The 22,388-nt window shown below is 44.2% G+C and overlaps 1 protein-coding gene across 4 annotated transcripts in view; it reads left to right on the top strand.

The window, feature by feature from the left end:
• The window catches only part of SLC24A3 (solute carrier family 24 member 3), a 472,778-nt gene that overhangs the window by 15,674 nt on the left and 434,716 nt on the right, over positions 1–22,388 (top strand). Inside the window, exon 1 of one of the 4 annotated variants that reach the window (XM_040637940.1) lies at positions 1,094–3,262. The exons of the other annotated variants lie outside the window; for them this stretch is intronic. The gene's annotated coding sequence lies outside the window, so the exon portion shown is untranslated. Of the gene's footprint in view, positions 1–1,093; positions 3,263–22,388 lie in introns of those variants that run through there. 4 annotated transcript variants of the gene reach the window in all.

Raw genomic sequence — 22,388 nt, 5'->3', positions numbered from 1 at the left:
CATATTAGTTAGCTACCTTTGTAATCTTAGCCTTTCTGCTCATTTTAAATTTTCTTTGCATGCCATTGAGCTTACAAAATAGAGTCCTTCTAAAATTTACTTCTTCTTTTAATAAATTATTTTTAGAAGTATAGTATTCTTTTTTATGTATCAGTGAATTTTCAGGGATGTTTGTTTGTTTGTTTTTGTTATCCACCTTTGAAAGAGAAGATCCAGGCTCCGTGTGTGCCTGTGAAGGGACTTTCCTGTCTCTCCAGAGCGCTCACCCTGCCATATTGTGTCCGGTTACTATTAGCATATCTTCAGATGAAGGTCTGGTTGCTGTTTGTTCATGCTCTTGACCGAATTCCCTGTGTTTATGTTGACTTTTCTAGGGTAACTCAGTTTGCTTGAGAGGAGATCTCCTGGTCGTTTGAATATTTAGATGGAGCTTTATTCATATAATTTCATTCAGTTGATAGTTCTTCCATCTAGAGACAGTGCATTAAAATCTACCACCCTAATTTGTATCTTCCCGTGGTTCTGTCTGTCTCTCTTCTTTTTGTTATTCTGCAGATGGCAATATTCCCCCATCCATTGATTCTTTTCCCTGGGTTGAGTTGTATTTCCAGGAATTGGAGTCTCTGCATGGATGGATATAGAAAGACATATTCATGAGTTGAGGGTCTCCTTGAAAGCATTTCCTTTTAGCAGCCTGGTTCTGAGATAGGGGTTCACACCTAAGGACCGGTGTGCCACAGCCCAGCTGTCACTTCCCACAGCCCACCTGTCTTGTCCCATCCTTCTGTTTCAGGGGCTCATCCACACTCCATAAATGTAGGAAAGGGTGAATCACATATTGTTGACTGATGACCATAGTATCCCAGGATGCCCGTTCACATTTCCGCTTTAAAGTTTTAGTTCGTTACAAAGAGGAAGAAATTTAATTCCCGGATAGGGGGATTCAGGAACAGCTAAATCTATCTAATATTAACTGGTCAGTGTTTTTTGGTCACACCTGGTCACACCTCTTTCACATATTTTATCTCAATTATCTCCACAAAATGATGGATTAGATATTATTATTCTCTTTGGGCTAAAGTGATTTGCTCAAAGTCACACAGGTAGACAATGGTAGTTTCCACTGTGCTGAACATCTCTGAGGAACATTTCCTGCCAGGGAGTTCAAGAGACGTTACCCCAGAGTGGTAGGCAGAATAATATCCCCCTCGATGGCCGTGTCCTAATCCTGGGAACCTGTGAATCTATCATGCATGGCAAGGGTGAATTGAGTTTGCTGATCAGTGGTTTTGAGATGGGAGAGTATCCTGGATTATCCATGTGGGCCCATTGTGATCACAGGGGTCCTTGTAAGTGAAAGAAGGAGGCAGGAGGGGTTGAGTCAGGGAAAGTGAGGACAGAGCAGAGGTGGGGGTGGTCTACTTATTGGCTTTGAAGATGGAAGGGGCCATGAGCCAAGGAATGTGAACAGTTGCTAGGAGCTGGGAAAGGCAAGGAATGGGATTCTCCTGTGGAGGCTCCAGAAGGAACATAGCCCTGCAGACACTTCGAATTTAGCCCACTGAGACCCTTGTTGGATTTCTCACTTCTAGAACTACAAGATTTTGGTTTGTTTTAAAGCCACTAAGATTGTGGGAATCTCTTGCCCCACAGCATTGGGAAACTAATACACTTTGTACATCAGACTTTGTGGTCTGATTCTCTGTTTTTTGTTTTTTCTTAAAGTTTTATTTATTTATTTGGGTAGGGGGAGGACAGAGGGAGAAGGAGAGAGAGTCCATGGAGCCTGAGGCATGGCTCGATCCCATGACCCTGAGATCATGATCTGAGCCCAAACCAAGAGTTGGACGCTTAACCGACTATATCACCCAAGTGCCCTGTGGTCTGACTCTGAGAAGCAGGAACAGGAAGTCCTGGAGTGATCCACTGTGTGTGCACATCACACAAGCATTTATCTGGGCAGTTACTGTGTCCTCATTTGATATACTGTGTATTTATTTCTTCACTGTGCTGATGCTACCCTCCCAAGGAGAATGTCAGCTCCTGGGAGTAGGAACATCCTCTGTTGTGTTCACCATCTTATGCCCAGTGCCTGCTTTGGAGGAAAAGCTCAATAAATATTTGTTAGATTATTCCTTTTTGCCCAGATGATACTGTACCAAAGAAATGGAGTCTCAGTTGCTTCCTTGATGGAATACTGCCAACTGTATAAGTAGTAACAAAAATAAAAAGAAGTGAAATAAAATGATTACTTTTCTGTGTTTTTTCTAATGTCTAGTTATATACACTAATTTTTTAAAAATATTCCTTTCACAGATACTCCTCTCACACTCTATAGGCTCCTGTCATAAAATAAGATAGGTGGTCATCATAAATAAATACAATGTATATTATATTTTTGACTTATAAATTGATGCTTCATGTTGCGTTTTTGTGACTTAACATATTTTAATAATGATAACAGTTTTGATAATTATCATTTCATGGGCTGGTTGGCATTCCATTGAGTATGTGGGATATTCCATTGAATATGTAGAATATATGTATTTAATTGTTTATGGTTGGTTATTTAAAATATAGGTTATTTAAAATATTTAATCATCACGAACTAAGCCCCCTTGCCCATGAGTCTGTTACAAGTCACCGTACTCTCTAGTTATTATTGTGTTTGTAGTAATCTAGTAGGTCTGCTAGAGCTGCTGACAATGTCTGTGAAGTTATGGGCTTCCACATGTTCCTGTATAGAGGTCTGTCCATTAGGTTCCCTGTCTCAGAGTGTTTTTTTAAAGATATATGTATTTATTTTAGAGAGGGAGCAAGTGAGCATGAGTGGAAGGGGCAGAGGGAGAGAGAATCTGAAGCAGACTCCACACTGAGTGAGGAGCCCGATGCAGGGCTTGATCCCACGACCCCAAGATCATAACCTGAGCAGAAACCAAGAGTTGGACGCTTAACCGATTACGCCACCCAGGCGCCTGTCTTAGAGTATTTTGAATAGCTTCTTCGTTTCTGTTTACTCCTAAGGCATTCTCTGCCTGGTGTCGAGCGTCCCCGCCTTGTCTCTTCAACCTCACATTGCAGTTCTGTGTAAAATTCTTCCTCGTCAGAAAGCCCTAGAACTTCTACGACACGTGGAGGCAAAGAGAATGTTAATGGGTCAGTGATGGCAAAGAGGTACCAGTTTGGAAAACACATCAAGAGGCTTATGAGAATCCTCCCAAGGCATCGCATTAAAATATATCACATGATGACCTTCCCCTTTGTAAGTAGACACTTTATTTTTTTCTTCTTTTGTCTTCTTGACAGTTGCTTTGGTTTTCCTCTATGCTGATTGATCCTCTGATAACAAAATAAAAAGGAAAAAATGTTCACAATGACTCAGTTTCACAAGAGCAATGAAGAATCCAGGGGTGGGGGAGGAGATCTCTCCAGACGCCCTTTGGCTGTACAAGCCAGCAGTGTTAACTAAGTTACAAACAACAACCCTGACCCTGGGAGGAGAAGGATGTCCACTCTGAGGCCGATCTGGACAGTTGTTTTGCCTAAGATGGCAAGATCATCATCTTTCAATCTTGAGCCAAGGACGCCATACATGGGCACATCTTGTCCTGACTGGGAAAGAATGGTCCTAGAGGCTTCTGGGGTGCCATTGTGTCTCTTGATGGCCCTTCCATTTCAGTGTTTACTTTTTCATTGTTTTCTGAGTTCACTGGGAAGGAGAGTAGGGAGGAGAGAAGGAAGAAGGGAAGATAAGAGGAATGAATGCTTGCCTGGGAGCAGTGTCTTTTGATGAACATTGTGGCAGAATGAGGGTTTATTTTAGGAGACACCAGGAATGAAATCTTTTATGTTGATATTGTACAGGACTGATCTGTATTGTTCCGCCATGAAGGATGATAAAACTTCCTGATCTCCTGTATCTTTATAGTTTCTGCCATGAAAACATTCGTGGGTAGGAAACTTGGCCTATCCTGTCTGGAACAGGAGTACTGGACAGTAAGTCTAGAGACAAGGGTTCAAGTCTCACTCCTGGAAGTAAGCTGCATGTGCACGTGTATTCTCCCTTTCCCATCTGTAAAATGTGCGCCTTTGCGCTATGCTATCTTTCATTAGAAAACACTAAAACTCCCCAGTTTTATCAGTAATTTTAAATCGCTAGCCTCCTGGAAGTTGGAGATCTGCTTCCTTCTAAGGCTAATTTACAGCCAGAGCAATATAGTTTTGCTTGTGAGCATGCTCCGAATCATTATTCATTTTTATTTCATGGAATTACTCTTATAAATGTGATTTTCTGTTGGTTTCACAGAGCCATTGAGATTGCCCAGCTCGATGGATTTCTTCGGCCGGTCATAAATTTTTGCTTGTAGTAGAAGCCACTCGTGTTCAAAGCAAAATCCTCGGATCTGTAACGTCAGTATCAACCCCCTGTGAGCTTGCTAGGCACGCAGAGTCAGGCCCCACCCCAGCCTCCTGAATCAGAATCTTTGGGGATGGGAGCCAGGAAACTTTGTTCTAACAAGGTCTCTTAATTGCATGTGAAAGAAGGTTGAGAATCATCTACAAGCCAGGGCGGCAGACAAGTGCTATGATTTTGCCCTACGCATGCGAACATATCCCGAGCATATGGTCTGCTCCTGGAGTGACTCTGCTTCCAACAGACCTAATAGGCTTTATCTGAAATGCCAAGAGAGAGACCTTTCTGTGTTCGGGAAGCTTGGGCTGCTCTGTTGAGCACCTGTGGATGTTGAGAGGGAAATGCAGAACTTCTTGGCGGTAGAAAGGAGGATGCCCTTTCCTTAAAGAGTGGCATCATTGCCCTTGGTACCCTAGGCTTACCTGCCCATGTGGAGTGCCCTAAAAAGAGCTGTAGGAGTTTTAGGAAGGGGACAGCAGCTCTGGCTGGCAGGGTTGGGATGCAACACACACCAGAGGTGGCTCATGCATTCACCTTTTCAAATTAGTTGTTATTACCAAAGTAATTCATGGATTACTTCCTGTTTATGAAAATTGAAGACATGACATAGCACTCACGTCCTCTTTGAGTACCCTGCCTCTGTCCCCAATACTTACAGCCCTGTCCAGGAGCCACTTGTCTGGTTTATCCTGCTTAATCTCATTCAACAATGTATGCTAGAAATTGATCCACCTCCTTCTTTTCAATGCCAGAATAGTATTGCAGGATATCCTGTGCACCCTCAGATGCATTTCTTACCCCTCCCCTGCTCTTCTTTTATCACAGGGAGATACTTTCCCCAGCTCTGTGGCCCTTTGTATTCTAGGCACTTAGACCAACGGGAGTACAGGATGGGGAGAGAAAGAAGAGCATCTCCTTCCCCTTCTCTTTCTTCCCCTCCCACCCTGCTTCAGGCAGCCTGTCTCCATGACTGCATTCAGGCTTTCATGGCCTGGCTCCTGAAAGCCCTGGCTCCCTAGTAACACCCTGTCTCCCTGTTGCCCTTCCCACCCTAGGGATGGTAACAGCTTCCTGCCATTGGTAATCTCTGGTTGCCCCACCAGCCTGTTCAAGCCTCTGACTACCTCTACAGCCCATGTTACCCTGTATGACTTTCTCTTGTGTTTGTTTTCCTCACTGTCTCATTCACATGGGTGTATCAGAGATGATTTTGCTTTTTAGCTTTCCCCGTTCTGTTGGACATTGGAGGTGTTTTCATTGTTTTCCCCATCACAGAAAGTGCTGGAGGTGAACGTTCTAACACACAGCTCCTGTGCATGCGCCTTGGTGATGCCAAGCAGTGGGATCACCACATCCATCACTCACCTTCGGTGTCCCCTTGGGTACGCTCTGGATCTCAGGTGCTGGCAGCATGTAGTGAGTTGCTCTGCAGAGAGGAGCTTACTAACTTTTGAGTGAATGAGTACACGAATGAATGAATGGATGGATGGATGAATGAATTCCCGTACGCAGATGGAAAAAGCATTGCCTCATTGACTTCACATGAAATTGCCTCTCTTCCGTGGCCTGTTGACCTTGAACAGAGTACAAGTTATTTCGGGGTCCTGTTCCTTGGAGAAGCTGATCCAGGCTCCAGACGAGCATGGATGTTCAGGAGCACCGTCGTGGCTCATGTGAAGAGAGTGCTGCAGAAAAGCTCCTTGGTTTCCTTATGACAGGGTGCAGGGAGCCAGGCGTCTGCTATGACTCAGGAGAGTGTTGTGACTTTGCGGGCGGGCATAGGTGTTGATAATGAGGGTTAAGAGGACGAAACAACTTAGGGGAAGTGAGCAGCTCATGCCCGCAGGTGCTTGGAGTCTAGCTTACTCCCCAGAGAAGCAAAAGGCTGGCCTGTAGTTCCCTATACATTGCTCTATTCCACCCCCACAACGTTTTTAGATAAGAAAAAAACCCCTCAAAATGAGCATCAGTGACCATATTGAGAGGCCAGCAGATGTGACAGGCAGACAGGGATGTGTGTCTGGAAAAGGAGGGCGGGGTCCTTTGGGGATAGTGGACGTTTACAGCTCACTGACCCCAAATTTATAAATCTGACTTTTTCTTTTTTTAACAGTTGAGCTGGTAGAGTTTCCCCTCTTCTTCCATAGGCTGCTGTTCCCCAGGGAACTGCCCAGACTTCAGATACTTCCAAATCCTACAATTAACTTGAAAAAGTAAGATTAGTTCTACTTTATAGTGCTTGGCCTATAAATGATGGTAATGAGGAGTTAGGGCCACACAACGCATGTTGGATGAGCTCAGTCCTCCTAAACACATTTGGCAGTGATCATGTTGTTCCTCCTTCTCAGGAGGAGCCTTTACATTTTGAATTGAGAGACCCTCCAGGTTTCAGAAGCTGCAGCTGCTCATTCGTGTTCCTTTCGCTCCCAAAGCAGAGCTCTTTCTGAGGTGGAAGGGGGTGGCGTGATAGCACTGGGACCCAGCGTGCCCTCTGCTGCTGGCCCGGTGTGGGGGGTTGGGTGGATGGAGCGGTCAGGATTTGGTTAGCCAGCAGCACCGTCTGCCCCTCTCCTGCCTTTGCCCACTTTACCGTCTGCAGCAGTCATCCTGGAAAGGGATTTCATGAGAAATTACCTTACAAGAAGGCCTGGCATGGGGTCCCTGTAAAGTCACGGGAATCTGTGCTCTCCAGGGTTCAGCATCTGCTCGTGTCCTGTGCAAGCTCAGCCTGGCTCTGGGGTCTGCAAGGCAACTGAAAATTGGCACGATCAGGCTGGAATTTGGGCTGCAGATGCAGTCCTGTACAATGCTTTCCTCGTGCAGAACCCTGACCTCTGGTTCTGTGTCGCATCGGTACACACATTTGAATGAGATGTTGACAACCTGAGCGTCCATGTGTGGCTGGATTCAGACAGATTGTGATTAGCCCCCAGTGAGAGGAAAATTGGTAGAGCGGAGAGATGTGACTCAGGCAGCTGTCCCACGGGACTCTGATTTAGTCCCGTTCTCACCAAATCTCACCGGCAACTCTCCCTCTCAGCCTCACCTCGGCTTCTGATGTAAGCTGGAGCCTGCGTCTTGCTTGCGTTGATGGACTTCCAGAGCCTGAGCTCCTCTGACGTTTTCCTGTTGACTTTTCTGTATTCAACGGAAGTAGGAAATGACAGGGATGGTTTCATTGCAGAGAGAATAGGATTCATGTGGTTACTTTTAAAAACTCATTTGGAGGTTTAATGTATGCACATACATATATACACATGGAGAAAAGCCTATCTATCACAAGTGTTTAGCTCGATGAATTTTCACAAACGAACAGCAGCTGTCAGATCAAGAAGCAGAGCAGGGCCAGCACCCGGAAGCCCCCTTGTGGTCCTTCCTGTCCCCCAAGACTGACCACTGTCCCAGCTTCTAACGGCATAGATTAGTTTTGCCTGTTTTTGTATGTTACTTCAGTGTAACCTGTGTATATATTCTTTTGCTGAATATATGCTTGTGAGATCCATCCATGTCATTTTAATTGGCTGTAGATTGCTCACTAATGCTGTGCATTCTCAAACCTGCCTTTCCGTGGTCATGTGTGCACACTTCGATGAGGTCTATACCCTAGTGTGGAATCACTGGGTCTTGGGATGTGCCTATGTTTGGCTTTTGCAGGTCTGTCCTAGTAAGTAGTTTTCCAAAGTGGGTGTCCTTACTTAAAGTATAACTTGGATTTTAAAGCAAAGTGGATAATTGAGTTTAAGCTTCATGGTCACATGTGGCTGGATGGAAAGTTTTCATGGGCAAACCATAGCCAAGAGAGAGTCAAAACCTTTGGGATGGAGAAGTTGCTGACATCATGGCATCTTTACCCTTGTTTGGTGTCGGGGTCCCTGCAGGCAAGAGGTGGCCAGACAGGCACATGTCTTGCTGTCTCTGAGCTGAAACAACAATTATTAACATTTTTGACCCTCCTTTGCATTTCCTCCTTCTTCTTCCCCTCTTCTTCATGGACTTCTCTTCTTCTCTCCTCTCAGAACATTTCCAAAAAGCAGTTGTATCCCCATCCCTGCCCCGCCTGCCCCTGCCACTCACATATTCTCACACACACACCCCTTGCACGTGGGAGGACCAGTTCCTAAGGTAGTAATGCAGTCAGGGGAAACATAGCGTGGAGAAAAGTGTTAATTATATTGGAGAAAGTGTGATCACAATAACTGGAGCTCTTTAGAGAAAAGCTTATTTAAGAAAAAAAAAAAAATAGTAAGAACCAGCCTTCCCAAAATGACTGTGCCTGAGGCCAGGCCTGTATGAGACAGCCCCGCTCTTGCTCTCCTGCTGTTCTTGCACATTCGTGATATGGCCAGCCTGTGTGTAGCAGGCCGGCGGCAGAAGCCACCCAGAGACCCACAGATGAAAATAAGGCAGTGCATTCTCTATATAGTGCATTGCCTTTCTAGCCAGCGCCTCCTGCGACTGGGGATCGCACCCCCAGCTTCCTCCTCCAGCTTGGGTCTGGCCCCAGAACCCATGGCTTCGAGTGAAGGGCCAAGGATCTGGACACCCATCTGGCTGCTGTCCCCAGCCCTCCTCAGGGCACCTGTTTGGGAGAGTGGAGTAGAGGCATGCCCAGGGACCTCTGCAGAGACCCAGCTCTTGGGCAGACCTCAGGCTCCTCCGGCCAGCCTGGGGACCCCGAGGGTCTCTGTCGCGGTGGCAGTGCCTCCTGAGAGCCACTGTGCTGAAGGCGTCTGTGCAGAAGCTGACTGGATACAACCCAGGGGGCCGTGGTCAGCCGTGCCACAAGTCCAGTGGCCCTAGACACAAAGAGGTGTCCTGGGGAGCGGTGCCAGCCTGGCTGGAAGTGAACATGCTAAGCAAAGGCAGGTGACCGAGTGGTCCTCGCAGGGTTGTATGTCGCCATCACCGGCTCCTCTCTGCCCTCTGACCCTGCGCGGCCCTCTCTCCTTGACCACCACAAAGCTCAGGGTGGGGCGGCCACCCCTCTCAGTTCTGTGGCCTGCTCTTTGGGCATGGCAGGGTACTGATGTGGGAGAAGAATGACTTGGGACCATCCTCATCTCCATCTTCTCTCTGTCCCCTGAGGACTAATAGAGACAGCCACTTTAACGAGGTGCGAAGATGGTAGTTTCGGTACCTCCTATTATTATTTTCTTCCACCCATACGAAGTCTTAGATTTGTTGACTCATAAAGCCATATTAATAAAGCACCAGTCTGTTCATTTTCCCCTGAAAATCATCAAAGACCCATGTGACTGACTAGTTTGGGGGACTTTCAATCACCCTGCAGTACATGGGCTGCCACCGGAGTTTACATAAGTGCAGCTGAGAGCAGAGGCTGGCGGCATTTCCGTTAGCCATCACATTGGAGTAGATATGAGGGTTCCATTCTTCTGACACAGCGTGCAGATCCTCAGTACCACCTCGTCCTACTGAGAGGTGAGGGCGGGCTCTGCAGTGTGAGTTTGCACTGTGAGAGCAGACTGTTTCCAGTGCTCTCCCCATTCTGGGTTGCTGGGAGCTCCAGGGACGGTGACACTGTTCAGGGTGGGCTGAACTACGTGCATGCAGATGTGCAGACAGGCCCGGGGAGGCGAGGAAAGCCAGCGTAGGTGGCTGCCTGCAGTAACTCATCTTTCTTGGGAAGGAGTAAATGAGTATGGAGTCATAGACCTCCTTCTGCGGGGTGTCCACTGTCTCTGGTCAGCAGAGCCTGGTTCTTGGGCAAGTGAGTTATTGAAGGATGGAAGCAGGATAAAGCAGGATAGGCTGGGGGTGAAGGCTAAGCTGGGATAGAGTCTCTGCTGGGGCTCGCTGATCCCACAGGGAGCCCCAGAGCATAGCCACATCCCAGAGTTGATCCTGTCTGGGGCAGAGTCAGCCATTCACTGGCCCTTGGCTGCCTCTGGCATGGGAGGGGAAGGTGACCTGCCAGGCAAGGCAGCTGCCTTGGAGAAGGGGGCAGGTGAACACCATTAACAACCAGTGTTCACAGCCGCTGGGGTTGTGCCTGCTAGGTGCAGGGGACCTGGGTGGGCACCAGCAAGTAAGCAGCACATGGCCCATGGGCCTGGCCAGTGATGGGCTGCTACTGGGCCTGGGTCCTTGGACCCAGTGATGGTAGAAATGAGGCTGGACCCCAAATGTAAAGGCACAGGCAAGGCTTTATTGGGGCAACAGCTGCAGCTGAAGGGAGACACAGTCAGGACAATGGGATCAGACTGGCTCTCTGAATGATAGCCAGGGAAAGTGTTAAATGGCCTGAGGTGGGAAAGGAATGATGCGTAAGCATGTAGGGAAGTCCCAGGAAGGTGGGCACACAGGCGCAGTGGGCATACATCGTATGTTTGGTGGAGTCCCAGGAAGGTGCGTATGTTTCATTTACGCGTTAAGTCTCCACCTCTTGGTGTTTTTTTAAGCATTTGAAGTGAGGGGAGAAGTTGGTAAAAGGTCACATTTGGCGGCCATCCCGTCTCGGTTCAGTTTGAACCTGTTTGGGCTTGCTCCTTGATCTGTGCTCTGCTTTTCCAGGAAAAGTGGTAACAGCCAGCAAGGAATGCCCAGGTGCATGGGGACTTGTTCCCAAGGTCCCTGTCTTAGGGCCATCACCTCTCCCAACCCCCTCCCTGGGAACAGGCCCCCTCTGGACCTACCACTTTGGATTATGCCAGTTGGGCAGGTCTGTGTGGCCCTGCAGGGATCTTGCAGCAGGTTTTGGCAAAGCAAATAGTTTTACGTGGTTGGATCCAAGAAGACCATGTAAGTGAACAAAACTGGGCTTCAGAGATGTGTCTGTGAGAATCAGAGAGGGTTTGGGGGGCTCCAGATGTTTGGGGAGGTGTTCCTGTTTGAGACTGTCAAGAGTTGATTTTTTTTTATTGGTGTATTTGCTCAGCCTGTGCGTTCTCGCCTTGTCTGTGTGTTCTGGGACACCAGCATCCATGCAGGTGCCAAGTGGGGCTTGGAAGCTCCTTTCATTCTCAGCACATGCACAGCTCTGTGCTGTTGGTCCCCACCACCTACCTCTGTGCTGTGCCCACTCAGGCTGGGGACCGTTTCTCAGAATGGTCTGGCTCTTCAGGCCACTCCATCTCTCCATTTCTCCATTCTTGAGGTGGAGTTGGTCAGGAAAATCTCTCCTGGTCTCACTGGGATGGAGGCAGGCAGGCCAGGTCCGAATTCCAAAAAAACGAAAATGTGCTTCTAGGTAGATTTCCTGAGCATCCCTGCCGGGGAGTGGGGGGGAGGGGGTCCTTGGGCTGGTATTGACAAGTAACGGTGATTTAAAAGTAGCACTTCCATTGGTCTGTGTTGGTAGTTTGTGGAGACATACTGGCATTTTGAGCTCTGTCCCTTCTTGGCCAAGATGCTCCTTCCAGACTTGTAATGGTGGCTCCGAATTCAGAGCTTTTGGCACACTTAGCTCTCATTCAGGGCAATTGCGAAGAATGGTGAATCAACATCCCCAGACAGTGGGGGTCATTTTACTGCAGAATGGCTGCCTTTTGTCTCTCTGGCAAAAGGGTGCTGAGAAATGAATGTCCGGGGCTGTAGAAATGCTGAATAATAAGTGAACTTGATCCCATCAGGCGGCAAGGGCTGAAAGGCTTCCTCTGATTGACCCAGTTACACCTTCAGGGTCTCTAGACTGGTGCTTTGGAAAAAGTGATTGGCTTAAGCATATCTCTCTGTGCCTTGATGTTATCAGATTCCCCACCGTGGACTTTCATCTCAATAGTGAGTTGTAAGTTTTGAGACTCAAAAGGGTTTCCTGGAAAAGGCGGAGGAGGGGAGGTAGGCTGCGGGGTTGTGAACGGGTGTACTGGAGACCCAGATCCAAGACAAAGATTTATTTACATGGGGAGGGTGGGGGGGTGCCAGGCCCCGATGGGAGTAAATAAAAACCCCAGTTCTTATAGGTGTTTCACCTTCATTCCTTCCTTCCTTACTTCCTTCATTCCTCAACAGTTGATTCAACAGACGGTGTGGGATGAGATCAGTTTTGCTGGCATTGTGTTTGAGATGGCCCATATAGATTGGGGTTTGGACAGTAGAGGTCTGGGCTGTGGGAAGGAGCAATTCTTCACTCTTTTCCCAGGACTATACTGCAGGCAGCTGGGATTGCAGCTGACATTTTCTACATGTTTCCATGTTTTCAAAGGACAAGGTCAGTTTTTGGTTTTCTCGCTAAATTCATGGGGCAAGTTCCCTCACTCCTTGTTGAATGATTTTCAGAAATGGTAAACCTCAACTCTCATACAGATAGAAAATGAACATATGTTAAAGATTTTATTTAATTCATGGAGGAGGAAACTGGTAAGATGTGAGGAATATTTTAAAGGGGAATCCAAAGAACAGACACCTTTATAGATCAGGAATGTTGAAATGAATATGTAAATAGAGGCAAAATTGGTTTCTTCCACAGTAGGGGAGAGAAGTCAATTTGCATATATAGATAATAGTTATTATGCATCACTGACAATTTACGGAATGGTAAAGTAGCTCAAGGGCCACGAAAAGTGAGAGACAACTTGGAAAGGTGTGTTCTAGATAATGCTTGGTTTTCTGTTGAAGTGCAGGTTTTTCACTATACTCTTCTTAAGAAAGTCCAGTGTTGTAAGCATTAAACTTGCTCCAAAAGTGCCTTTTTTTCTCTTTTTTGATATACGGGTACCAATAATAAAAGTTTTTTTTTTTTTTAATTTTTGAATGCATTATGGTTGTTTTTGTGATACTAAAGCCAAGCTTACTACTTTCCAAACAACTTCAAGAGTTATTTTGGAAGAGAATTACTGACCTTAGCCTGTGTAGTTTCCCAGGACCTATATTAATGAGTAGAAAGTATGATTTACAGGAATTATGTATATGATTTATAAGATACTGGGTATATGAGTAGCATGGAAACAGTGAATCTATGAACCTGAAATGAATTGGCTCAGACAACATAGAATATTCCAGAGCACAGCTATTGCAGGGTCAGGGGGAATGGGAGGTAGGGGAAGAGGACATTTGTAGAAGCATCTAGATAATTTCAGAACCCAATTCCTGAAAAAAAATACTTGGGAATTTCTGCATGCGTTAATTTTTAAGATCAGAAAACTTTTAGTGTAATTTAATGGAAGCTGATATTTCTCACAGTTCCAAAGGATCTAAAATCCTAGATGTTTCTTCTATCTTGTTTGCCTTTCTGAAGTTTATTCTGAAAAGGTGTGTAGTTGTTATGAAAAATGGAAAGACTAGGGAATTTATAGCAGGATTAACTTTCATAGCTTCTTCCGGTTTATTGTGAAGATATTCCTTCATGACCCTTTGGCAGCCCTTGACATGGCTGACTCACCTCTCCTATTGGAAGCCTGTCCCTTCTTTTCTGGACCCTCTATAGTCCCTGTTTTCCATTGCTGGGGTTATCTCTGTCTTCCACTGGCCCCCCTTCTGCCCCCTTTCCCTTTGTTCCTGGGATGCCCCCATAGGCACTGTACTCCTTGTTTCCAGCCACCTCCCCACGGACGTTGCATCCTCGTGCAGAGAATGAGATCTCATTTGGATTCAGATGGTAATGATCTTCATTCTGCTCCAGAACACTGTACCAGCATTTCCACCTGCTCCTGGATGTTTCCATCTGAATATTCTTATACATCATACTCAGTATGTTTGAAATGCAAGTAATCGAATTCCTTCAAATGAAATGTAGCTCTTAAAAAAAAAAAGAAAGAAATGTAGCTCCTTTTTGAACTTATTCTCCCAGCCACTTACCAAATACTGTCAGTTTGTTCTTCTCAGGACCTCTCTCATTGGACATTTTCTTTTATTCCATTGTTGCACCATCATCCAGGCCTTCATTCCTGCATCACTGAGTTGTTGCCACAGCTTTGACGTTATCTGAATTCAGTCAGTATCCCTTTAGTGCCTTAAAAGTGAATGCCATGAGCCAGGCCCTGACGCAGCTGTTAGGGGTCCAGTGCTTCTCAGTCTGCAGAAAAGACAGATGTCAATTAGATGCTCACACTACTAAGTGTATGATTATAAGCTGAGATAAGTGCTGGAGGAAAGTGCTGTAAGAGCCTGTAATGGGAAACCCTAAATTAGCCTTCAGGGCCAGACAAGCCTCCTTGGAGGACACGATCCCTGAGAGCACTGAGGGGTGAACAGGCACTAAATACACGAAGGCGACGACGTGGAGGGTGTGAGTTTATCAGGGGAGGAACCTAGTGTCTTTCAAGTCCTGGAGGTGGTTGGTGGCATGGTGCATTAGCGAGACTGGGCGGGAAAGACCCACGTGCTGTGGTGATGTGAGTGGGAGCAGAGTGATGAGGGATGAGCTGGGGGTGGGAGGAGGCAGGGGCAGGCTGATGCTAAGTGGCAGTACAAATTCAGGTGTCTGCATAGATGGACCTTGAGGCCCTAGGCTACATGAAATAAAAGAAAGACAGACACTGTATGATCTCACATGTGGAATCTAAAAAAAGCTCAGAGAAATGAGGAGTAGAATGGTGGTCGACGGGCTGGGGGAGGGGGCATTGGGAGATGTTGGTCACAGGGTACAGACGTCCAGTTATAAGTAAGTTCTGGGGATCTGATGCACAGCATGGTGACTATACGTTACAATCCTGTATTACATACTCAGAAGTCGCTCTGAGAGTAGATCTGAAATGTTCTCACCACCCAGGTACATACAGTAATTATGGGAGTTGATGGAGTTATTAATTAATGTTGTGTGGGAAGCGTTTTGTAATACGTACTAGTAGCAAATCATTACATTGTGAACTTTAAACTTCCACAATGTTATAAGTCAGTTATATCTCAATAAAGCTGGGGGGAAAAATCAGGTGTCTATCTTCAGAGCCAAGGGGAGTCTTTAAAGGGTTTTAAGCAGGAAGGGAATGACATGCCCAGATAAGCCTTTTGAAAGGGTCATTATGACTGCTGTGTGATATCCAGAGATGTCCAGAAGAGAAGGTAACCTGAAAATCTTCTTGATCTGAAACAACAGGAAATGCTGAGTAGTATCATAGCAGAGCTGCACTTACTAGGAAGTAAGAGACCTTGCAGCAGCTGTGAATAAGGGGAAAGCTGCATACCCAAGGAGCATGCTGGCCCTGCCTGCTTCATCTCCCTGGTGGCATTTGTCCATTTCAGTAAGCAAAGGATGTGACTTCAGTGAATACACAGGGACAATAGACCAAGGGGTATAAATGGATTGGGGAAGTGATCTGAGACCTGACATGAAAGAGAAACCCTTTGATCAGTAAAAGGGGGACCATACACTAAATCTGCTCCCCACAAAAGAAAATGCTAGGAAGTTTGTCTCTTTTGAGCTGGGCTCTGGTTGGGGCTGGGACAAGTCTTCTGCAAAGATCTCTTACTATGGATAGTGCCCCAAGTGGGTATGGGAGTCTCCTTTATACTATTTTCATGGTCCTGGAGCTCCATGCCAAGAAATTAACATAATAATGGGTCCCACGCTGGTAATCACCCTGGGATTCCTAGAAGAAGCGTCACAATTTTCTCTCATGTTGTAAGTAGAATTAAACCCTGCAGATTTTCATATAATTGTAGTCTTTCATATATATGGATCTGTATACATGTATACGGATACATATATGGATAAACACATATGCATGTATTTAATATATATTCACATACATATGAAACATATATTTGAACATATTTTAGATTGTATAAAGCAATATTGACTATGTAAGTGCATGATCAGTTTGGGCAGGTGATCAGTAAAGCATTTTAACTTTTTGTACTTTTGCTGAAGACAGTGATGTATTAATTACAACTTAATTTTAGTACGTTAAATGTGTTTGTTAAAAGTTATGGGGAATTACCAAAATACTATGAATAGGGTATATGATTTCCTGACCAGTAGAGGAGAAAATCAGTACATAAAACCCAGTCAGTCCAAAGAGGGGAGAAAAGAACAAGTAGAAGGAGAGATGAAGTATAAACAGAAGATACCAAATGAGATGGTAGAAATAAATTCAAATATATGAACAATAATAAATGAAGATGGACCAAATTCATGACAGATTGCTAGACTGGGTTAAAAAAATTTCATCTTTATGCTGTTTTCCCTAGGGAACATATCTTCAACATAAAGGCACAGATGGTTGAAATTGAAAGGACGGGAAAACATGAAGGCAAATACCACCTAAAAGACACCATTGGGTTGGATAAGATTGGATATTATTATCCAATCAAGTAGATTTAAAGGCAGAAATTATGACTTGGGATAAGGAGTATTTAATGGTAAGTGATACAGTTAACTGGGAAGATAGAATAATTCTAAACTTCTAAGCACTTAATAACATAGTCTCAAAATAGCATAAAACAAAACTGATGGTTTTTTAAGAAGAAACTGACAAAAGGGGGCGCCTGGGTGGCACAGCGGTTAAGCGTCTGCTTTCGGCTAAGGGCGTGATCCCGGCGTTATGGGATCAAGCCCCACATCAGGCTCCTCTGCTAGGAGCCTGCTTCTTCCTCTCCCACTCCCCCGGCTTGTGTTCCCTCTCTCGCTGGCTGTCTCTCTCTTCTGTCGAATAAATAAATAAAATCTTAAAAAAAAAAAAGAAACTGACAAAAGGACACATTTATAATCATATGGAGAAATAATAATACAATTTTCTTAGTAACTCACAGATCAAATAATAAATCATAAAGGATATAGAGGATTTGAACAAAGTTTTGATCTGATAGACATGTATAGACTATTACTCTCAACAATGTGTAATATATACTGTTTTCAAATGTATAAAATGGAACATATAGAAAAATTCACCTTGTACCAGGCCATAATACAAGTCTCAAAATATGTCACAGAATTGATATCACACAGATTAAATTCTTTGATCATAGACATTTCTAACCTTGTTAAAAGTACAGTATGTTACATTATATCATAATACATTGCATTTTATTGTTAGAATAAAGGGATATTAAAATTAAACATGTTAACTGTTCAGTTTAAGAAGTAGGAGGAAAGAACAGTAAATATACTCAAATCAGAAGGAAAGAAATAGTAAAAAATAAGAGTAGAATGAATGAAATAGGAAGCCAAGTTATAATCAATAGAATTACCAAGACCAGACTTTGGTTCCTTATAAAGCACAATAAAATACACAGACTTGTTGACAAGTCTGGCCAGCACAAATGAATAGTAGTAGGCATGGAAAGGAGGACATAGGTAGACTATGGCAGAAATGAAAAAGAGTAACTCTCAGTGTAGTAGGAAATGCAGATGAAAGTGACATTCTTCAGGAAAGATAACATGACTGAGGAAGAATTGAAAACCAGAAGAGATTTTTTATATTAAAATAAAAATTTTTATATTATTTAATCAGTGTAAGGTGTTTCATCATTTGTTTAGATGCATTAATGTAATTTTCTTTATGAGCATATTAAAAAGGCTAAAAAAAGTGATCATCTCAATGGATGCAGAAAAACATTAAAAAACTCACACCTACTATCTGCCTCCCTTTCAGTTTCTCTCTTGAACTCTGCAAAGCAGAGCTAATAGGCAGGTAAAGAATATCAAAACTTAACAATAAATATGTGGTCATTAGTTAAGAAACATTAAAAGCCTTTTCTTTAAAATCAGGAATAAGCAAGAGTTCTCTTTATCTTTTGCGATCAACATCTTATCTGAGGTTGTAGCTAATCGTAATAAGTCAAAAACAGATCTAAAGTAGTAGAGGCAATCCAATGCAAAAAATATATTTATTTACAAAGATTGTGATTTTCTAATTAAAAAAAATAAAGAGATTATTATAGATTATTAGAACTAATAAAGTTCTTCCAGATTGCTGGATATAGGATCAATATACAGAAGTTAATTCCATATCTATACATTGGTCACATATACATAGAATACTATACACTGCTTAGAAAGCAAAACCAGTGATGACCTCCCTCGGGTACGATCTCTCTCTGTGGGGCCTTCCCTGACCAGGCAGTCTTCCTACTCAGGTACAGAAACCGTTGCTTGTACATCGGTATGCCCAACCTCCTATCCATCCTTAACAGAGTTACTTCCTCAGTTGCTTGGCTGAATAGTTTTCTGACTAAAAAAATTAAAAACTTGGGGCGCCTGGGTGGCTCAGTCGTTAAGCGTCTGCCTTCAGCTCAGGACGTGATCCTGGCGTTCTGGGATCAAGCCCCACATCAGGCTCCTCCGCTGGGAGCCTGCTTCTTCCTCTCCCACTCCCCCTGCTTGTGTTCCCTCTCTCTCTGGCTGTCTCTATCTCTGTCAAATGAATAAATAAAATCTTTAAAAAAAAAATAAAAACCTAAAAAAAATTTAAATCCAATTTTTGAACTGTCTTCAGCGTTTTACACGGTCTACAACTTTCTCAGTACGTTCTTTGCAGGGAAGGGTATAATTGCCGAGGTAATAATTTTATGGATGAGAATATGAGGCACATAGCTACTGAAATTTTCATTCCTGGAGGCAGAAGGCTGTTTCCAGCCCCATCCCACACGGTAGCCAAGGGTCCCATGCAGCCAGTCGAGCACTTGAATGTGGAAATGAGATGGGCTCTAAGTATAAAGGACCCACCAGATCGTGAAACTTAGTTCAAAGGGATGTGAATGTCTCATTCATAATTTTATATTGATTATGTGTGGTAGTGGTAGTACTTTTCATATATTGGTTTAATTAAAATGAATTATTAAAATCATCCTCACTTTTCTTTTTTTATTTTCTTCATGTGAATACTAGAAAATTTGGCACACATATGACTTGCGTTTGTCGACATATTCTTTCTGCTATTGAGCACGGTTCTAGGTTTCTCATTCCTGATGGTGTGGTTTGGGGTGAATGCTTCATTTTCTCTGAGGCTCAGTCATCTTTGTAAATAAGGGTGATAAGTGCCTCATGTACCTTGAGTAGTTGAGAACATTCAGTGGAGAAACCCATTCCCCAAAGAAGTACTTGATAAATGGCAAAGCTCTGTAGCTACACTGGATGATTTTGTGTCTGGTCAGTCTGTCTTTGTTCCAGAGCACAGCACAGGTCCAGAAATAGAACAAAAAAGGACTTGGAGAAAATTGACCACATTGTTGGCACCTTGCTGATTTCTTAGAGCCCCAGGGATCAGGACCCACCTCTCGGCAAAGCTTTGCTATTTGTCTTCTTTATGGGCTTCTGCTTTTAGAGAGAATTCTGTGTGCTTGACATCCTTTCCATCCTGCCGTGCTTGTACAGAATGGTAAAAATGACCAGGCACAGGGCAACTGTGCAGAACAATCTTAATCCTCAATCAGAAAAATTATAATGGTTTTATAAACTTTGAAATTTTTTGGTTAAATCCTTAAAATGTATCTTACCATCAGTGATATGTGTAAAGTGAAGTCAAACAGTCTTACGCTAGTTAGAATGGCAAAAATTGACAAGGCAAGAAACAACAATTGCTGGAGAGGATGTGGAGAAAGGGGATCCCTCCTACATTGTTGGTGGGAATGCAAGTTGGTACAGCCACTCTGGAAAACAGTGTGGAGGTCCCTTAAAAAGTTAAAAATTGAGCTACCCTATGACCCAGCCATTGCACTACTGGGTATTTACCCCAAAGATACAGACGTAGTGAAGAGAAGGGCCATATGCACCCCAATGTTCATAGCAGCATTGTCCACAATAGCTAAATCGTGGAAGGAACCGAGATGCCCTTCCGCAGATGACTGGATTAAGAAGATGTGATCCATATATACAATGGAATATTACTCAGCTATCAGAAAGAACGAATTCTCAACATTTGCTGCAACATGGACGGCACTGGAGGAGATAATGCTAAGTGAAATAAGTCAAGCAGAGAAAGACAATTATCATATGGTTTCTCTCATCTATGGAACATAAGAACTAGGAAGATCGGTAGGGGAAGAAAGGGGTAAAGAAAGGGGGGTGATCAGAAGGGGGAGTGAAGCTTGGGAGACTATGGACTCTGAGAAACAAACTGAGGGCTTCAGAGGGGAGAGGGGTGGGGGAATGGGATAGGCTGGTGATGGGTAGTAAGGAGGGCACGTATTGCATGGAGCACTGGGTGTTATACGCAACTAATGAATCATCGAACTTTACATCGGAAACCAGGGATGTACTGTATGGTTACTAACATAATATAATAAAAAAACATTAAAAAAACAGTAAAACTAATATTTATGTAGTACACAATTGGTTTTAAAAATATTGATAATTAAAGTGCTCTATTTTTCTGTAAAAAAAACTTATAAAGGGTAGTTTAAGTAGTGCTTAGGATATAGAATGAGCATCTTTTCTAGACTGTGGAAAGTAGTCTTACTCCTTTCTGAGTTTGGATCAGCTCCCAACATTTTATCTCCTCCCTTTCTTCCTTCCTCCCTTCCCTCCCTCCCCTCTTTCCATCCTATAGAGGGGGAGAGAGAGAGTGGGTGGGGAGGGGCAGAGGGAGAGGGAGAGAGAGAATCTTAAGCAGGCTCCATGTTCAGTGTGGAACCTCATGCCAGGCTCGATCTCACAACCCCGAGATCATGACCTGAGCCGGAATCAAGTGTTGGACACTTAACCAACTGAGCCACCCAGGCACCCCTTTATCTTTTGTTTTTAAATTGAAGTATAGTTGACACACAATGCTACATTAATTTCAGGTGCATAACGTCATGAATCAGACACGTCAGACACATCGATACATCACTCAGTGCTTGTCATGATGAGTGTTGTCACCATCTGTCCCTGCACGACATTATTACAGTATTACTGACTTTCCCGTGCAGTACTTTTCATCTCCTTGACTTACATATTTTATAACTGGAAAATAGATGAAGGGGATTAAGAGGGACAACATTTTATCTCTTGAACTTCCACCATTGCTGAGTAACTCCAAGAGCTCCTTCAATGTGAAGGCTTTTGCCAGCATCACTTCCTTAGGGACATCTTTATCCTTTGGGTCACCACAGCTTTCTTCATTTGTCCTGGTAAGTTTGTTTGTGCTGAGCTCCTCTGGCTGCACATGTCGAGTCTCTGGACCACACTAGTGCTGAGCGACCCTGCTGTCGGCTCTTCCTTCTACAATGCCATTTATGCCCTGGCCACGTTTCCCTTCTGGCGTGACCACTTCTCATTTCCTTGCTGCATTTTTATCTTGTTGGCCAATTCCTTCTTTCAGTTGTTCATCTTAACAGAATGTCACATGGATTTATCACAGGGAGACAAAGGGGCAGCACAACCACACGATTTGCCGTCTCTTGGCATACTGAGTCAGCAGTGCAGTGACCAGTCATGATGGGTTTTGGAAACATTGACGTGTTGGTCACTGATCATGGTATGTGTGATATTTACATGGTGGTCATGGACAGGGGAGCTAGCTGTGAAGTTTGTACTTTGAGCAGTTCTTCACAGTTTAATATGTCATGGTAACAGAAACTTGAACCATGTTTTTGGGGCACTGCTGTTATTCAGCTCAACTTGTGGCACCTGAAATTAGTGCTTCTCATAACTGTGCAGAATGAGGACTCCTATTCTTGGCATGCTCAGAAGTTATTTCTTGGGGCAAAGACACACCAACCCCTCAACTTTTGTCTCTTGTCCCTTGTCTGATCCAAAAGACCACCTTTCCTGTTTGTAGTTCCCAGATGTTAACTCAAGGGCATGCCAAGTGTGCAGGGGGAGCTGTACAGGGCTCAGTGTTCATTAAGTCATTCAACAACTATGTGCTCCGTATCCGTCTGTGCTGGGCACCGTGCTAGGCTCTGGCATGTTCGCTGGCAACTGAAAGTGCCTTAAATTGCTCTCATTTTTGGGTTTTGGCAGTTGACTTTCCAGCATATTTTCCAAACCACCGCTTACACCATTTTCACAAGGTTTTAAAGTGACTTTTTCTTTCCATAAGTTTTTACTGTCTTGAAGTCACTTTAAAACACGTGCTGTCAGAGCATCAGGTTCCTGAGATTGGGATATGGTCTGCATCTTGGCATGTCAAATGGGACAGTCCCTTTTCTAAATACA

Source organism: Ursus maritimus, unplaced genomic scaffold (genome assembly GCF_017311325.1).
Source record: "Ursus maritimus isolate PB19 unplaced genomic scaffold, ASM1731132v1 scaffold_22, whole genome shotgun sequence".
Lineage (NCBI taxonomy): Eukaryota > Metazoa > Chordata > Mammalia > Carnivora > Ursidae > Ursus > Ursus maritimus.
Note: the sequence above shows the minus strand (reverse complement) of the source record. Positions and strands in the feature narration are given on the sequence as shown.